Genomic DNA, 5,274 nt, shown 5'->3' with positions numbered 1-5,274 from the left:
GACTGGCACTTCTAGTCGAAATGAACCGATAATTCGCTGAAAATGGCTATGTTCGGCTACATGGATACCATTTTCAGTCATTCAGCTATGGAATTTATATGGATGACAAAGCGCCATGTCACTGGAACACTACTGGTCGCGATTAGTTTGAGGAACATTCTGGGCAAATCGAGCGTATGATTTGGCCACCCAGGTCGCTGTAAATGAATCCCATCGAATATTTGTGGGATATAATGGAGAGATCAGTTCGTGCACATAGTCCTGCACCAGCAACTCTTTCGCAATTCCTGGCGACTGGCCGCATGGCTCAGTATTTCTGCACGCGATTTTAACGACTTGTTGAGCATATGCCGCAGCTGTACGAAATACTTCGAAATTCAGACGCTTATTGCGACTTTTTTGACTTCGTTCTATTAGGTATAAATATCAAACCCGACAGTAGATCAGTGGGGTAGTATTTCTAAATCTAATACAGAAAGTCCAAAAATTTGCGGTAAGCGAATTAATTCCGAACTTTTTCTTCCAGCTGTGGAAGCCTATATGGCTATGCGAAGATAACAACATTGGTCTTGATTCCTCATAGTATCATTCTCCCACCTGCGAGACTCCAAGTGATGCTGCCATCATTACGTGATGAAAATAGTGGACTGTGATATAATGATATAGAGGTTTTCCATATGGAATTTTGGGTCGGTCCAGGGAGCCTGAACGGATAGCTGTCATGGCTACTTCACTGCACAGTCACATTAATGTGACCAACTGTCAGAGGCCTGCGGACCGCTTCAAGACGTGAAGGCAGAGAGTCAGAGAGATTTTGGAAAGTAAGGGCAGGCACGTGGAGCCACGACGACTTTTGTGCCGTAGCCATCTGCACTAGGTTTCTCTAATTGAGGATCCATGGCACGCACAGCGATGTAAAAAGAAGTGGTGTAATTAATAAAATACAGTGCTAGATTCGTAATTAACTGCAATTTCCAGTTTTCGAGAAAATGGATTGATATGCTTTGTTAGACATGAAATTATCGCCAGATCGCGAAGGTTTAGCAACTCTACTTATGTTACTTTTTCCTAAAGATATTCACTCTAATAAATGCGACTATGGCATACGCACATTCGCACGTTGGTGGTGGTGCTTAAAATTTTTGTGCTTTGAATGTCTTTATGGTATTTACCTCTCCAGGTAATGCAACGGTTCCTTTGAAATTTCTGTTGTGGTCTTCAGTCTGAAGACTGGCTTGATGCAGCTCTCCATGCTACTCTATACTGTTGAAGTCTCTTCATCTCCGAATAACTACTGCATTCATCTCTTGGTCTCCCTCCACGATTTTTAACCCCCACACATCTCTCCAGTACTCAACTGGTAATACCTTGATGTCTCAGAATCTGCCCTTTCAACCAATCCCTTCTTCTTCTTCTAGTCAGGTTGTGCCACAAATTTCTTTTCTCCCCAATAATATTCATTACCTCTTCGTTAGTTACGAGGTCTACCCATCTAATCTTCAGAATTTTTCTGTAGGGCCGGCCGTTGTGGCCGAGATTTTCTAGGCGCTTCAGTCCGGAACAGTGCGACCGCTACGGTCGCAGGTTCGAATCCTGCCTCGGGCATGGATGTGTGTGTTGTCCTCATGTTAGTTAGGTTTAAGTAGTTCTAACTCTAGGGGAGTGATGACAGATGTTAAGTCCCATAGTGCTCAGAGCCATTTGAACCGTTTATCTTCTGTAGCACCACACTTCAAAAGCTTTTCTTTTCTTCTCTAAAGTGTTTATCGTCCATGTTTCACTTCCATAGTTGACTACGCTCCACACAAATACTTCCTGATAAAACTCCCTGACACTTAAATATATATTCGATGTTAACAAATTTATTTTCTTTAAACTGCTCTTCTATGTTGTTCGGTGTCTCTGACATAATTTCAAAGTCATTAGCAAACCTAATAGTTTTTATTTCTTCTCTCTAGTTTTCAATTCTTATTCCAAATTTTTGTTTTGTTTTCTTTACTGCTAACTCAATGCACAAAATGAATAACGTAAGGGATAGGCTACAACCCTGTCTCACTCCCCTTTCAGCCACTGCTTCCCTTTCCTGCCCCGAAACTCTCATTACTGTGGCCTGGTTTCTGCACAAATTGCAAACAGCCTTTCGTTCCCTGTATTTTATCCCTGCTAACTTCAGAACTTCAAAGAGAGTATTCCCATCAATAATGTCATAAGCTTCCTGTATGTCTACCAACGGCCTTCCCGCAGTGGTAACACCGGCTCCCGTCAGATCGCCGAAGTTAAGCGCTGTCTGGCTGGGCTAGCACTTGGATGGGTGACCATCCGGTCTGCCGAGCGCTGTTGGCAAGCGGGATCCACTCAGCCCTTGTGAGGCAAACTGAGGAGCTACTTGATTGAGAAGTAGCGGCTTCGGTCTCGGAAACTGTCACACGGCCTGGAGAGCGGTGTGCTGACCACATACCCCTCCGTATCCGCATCCAGTGACGCCTGTGGGCTGAGGATGACACGGCGGCCGGTCGGTACCGTTGGGCCTTCATGGGCTGTTCGGGAGGAGTTTAGTTGTAGTTTAGTTCCTGTCTGTCTCAAATGTTATAAACGTTGGTTCGCCTTCCCTTAACCTATCTTCTAAAATAAGTCTTAGGGTCAATATTGCCTCGCGTGTTCCTAAAGTTCTCTGGAATCCAAACTGATATTCACGGAGGTCTGTTTCTAACAGTTTTTCCATTCTTCTGTAAAGAATTCGTGATAGTATTTTGCAACCGTGACTTACTAAACTGATGGTTCGGTTATATTCCCAAGTGTCAGCACCTGCTTTCGTTAGAATTGGAATAATTATTTTGTTTTTGAAGTCTGAAGATATTTCGCCTGTCTCATACATCTTGCTCACCAGACTGAAGAGCTTTGTCATGGCTGGTTCTGTCAAGGCTGCCTGTAGTTCTGGTGGTACGTCGTCTACTACCGTAACCTTGTTTTGACTCATGTCTTCTAGTGCTCTGTCAAATTCTTCATCTCCCTTATTGTCGTCAAGTACATCTCCCTTACATACACTCACCATATACTCCGTCCACTTTTCTGCCTTCCTTATTTGCTCAGAACGGGTTCTCCATTTGAGCTCTTTATATTCATACAGCTGCATTTCGTTTCACCAAAGGCCTGTTTTATTTTCCTGTAGGCGATGTCTGTCTTTGCCCTAGCGTGATGGCGCAGTGGTTAGCGTGCTGCACTCGCATTCTGGAGGACGCCGGTTCAAACCCGCGTCAGGCTATCCTGTTAACGTTTCTGTGATTTCTCTAAATCGCTTCAGGCCAATTCCGGGATGGTTCCTATAAAGAGCACTGTCGACCTCTTTCCCCACCCTTCCCTAATCCGATGCGGCCGATGACCTCACTGTTTGGTCCCCTCCTCAAAATCAACCAATCGGCGTAACAATATATACACCTAAATCTTTACGTATGGGCTCTACACATTCCTGCCTAGCCATTTGCACTTTCTTTCTATCTCATTTTATCGACTTTTGTATTGCCTTTCGCCCCCTTCACTTACTGCATTTTTTCCAGCTTTTTATTAATTAAATACAATATCTCCTGCTTTATCCAAGGATTTATACTAGGCCTTGTCTTTTTACTTACTTGATTCTCTGGTGCCTTCTCTATTTCATCTCTTAAAGCTAACCATTTGCCTTCTACTGCTTTTCTAGACCCTCTTCTTGTCTACCGCTGCGTAATGCTCCCTCTGAAACTCTCAACAACCCATTTTAACCTATCCAGGTCCCATCTGCTTAATTTCCTACCATTTTGCGATTTCTTCAGTTTTAATCTACAGTCCACAACCGATAAATTGTGGTCAGAGACCACAGCTACCCTTGTAAATGTCCTACAAACTTAAAAGCTAATTTCGACACCTCTGTCTTACCATTATATAATAAGTTTGACCTTCCGGTATCTCCAGGTCTCCTCTACGTGCACATCCTTCCTTTATGATTCTTAAACCACGTGTTAGCCATGTTTAAATTATGTTGTGTGCAAAATTCTACCAAGCAGCTTCCTCTTTCATTCGTTTTCCCCCAGCCCATATACACCAACTACTTTTCCTTCTTTTCTTTTTCCTACTATCGAATTCCAGTCCCCCCTCACAATTAAATTTTCGTCTCACTCAATTATCTGAATAATTTCTTTTATCTCATCATACATTTCTTCAGTCTCTTCAACATCTGCAGAGCTAGTGGGTATATAAACGTGTACCACTGTGGTGTGTGTGGGCTTTGTGTCCCTCTTGGATACAATAATGAGTTCAGTATGCTGTTCACAGTAGCTTACCTGCATTCCTATTTTCTTATTCTTATTAAACCAACTCCTGCATTACCTCTACTTGATTCTGTATTTATAGCCCTGTATTCACCTGTCAGAAGTCCTATTCTACCTGCCACCGAACTTCACTAATTCCCGCTGTATCTAACGTTAACCTACCGATTCCCGTTGTAAATTTTCTGATCTTTCTGCACTGTTAAGGGATCTAACATTCCACTCTCTGATACGTAGAACCTTAGTATTGTTTCTCTTGAAGACGACATCTACCCGAATAGTTACAGCCCGAAGATCAGAATGGCTTACTATTTTATCCCCGGAATATTTTACTCATGAGGATGCCATCATCATTTAACCACGAATTAGAGCTACATGCCCCCGGGAAAATTTACCGCTTTAGTTTCCCCTTGCTTTCAGCCGTTTTCAGTACCATCACAGCCGGCCGGAGTGACCGAGCGGTTTTAGGCGATGCAGTCCGGAACCGTGCGACTGCTACGGTCGCAGGTTCGAATCCTGCCTCGGACATGGATGTGAGTGATGTCCTTAGGTTAGTTAGGTTCAAGTAGTTCTAAGTTCTAGGCGACTGCTGACCACAGATGTTAAGTCCCATAGTGCTGAGAGCCATTTGAAGCCATAGTGCTGAGAGCCATTTAGTACCAGCACAGCAAAGCCGTTTTGGTCGATTTTACATGGTCACATTAGTCAATCATCCATAGTGTTACCTGTGCAACTTTTCAGGAACCACACTTTTGACTGTTCTCTCAATCGATACCATGCCATTGTGTTTGTACTACGGTAAAGCTACCTGTATTGCCGAGGCATTCAAGCCTCCCACCAACGGCAAGGTCCTTGGTTCATGAGGGGCTTTTGAAGTATAAAAGTAGAAAATATCGAAGCAAACATTGAAATACTACAATACACATATTTTCCATTTTCAATTACTTCCAACTATATAAGGTTGTGTAAGAGTTGT

General features: G+C 43.2%; 1 pseudogene; it reads left to right on the top strand.

Annotated features, from left to right (window-relative positions):
- The first annotated feature begins 2,225 nt into the window (after positions 1–2,225).
- On the top strand, positions 2,226–2,343 carry LOC126299818 (5S ribosomal RNA; annotated as a pseudogene).
- Positions 2,344–5,274: the final 2,931 nt, after the last annotated feature.

This window comes from Schistocerca gregaria, chromosome X (genome assembly GCF_023897955.1).
Source record: "Schistocerca gregaria isolate iqSchGreg1 chromosome X, iqSchGreg1.2, whole genome shotgun sequence".
Taxonomy (NCBI): domain Eukaryota; kingdom Metazoa; phylum Arthropoda; class Insecta; order Orthoptera; family Acrididae; genus Schistocerca; species Schistocerca gregaria.
This window is presented reverse-complemented; position numbering and strand designations above follow the sequence as displayed.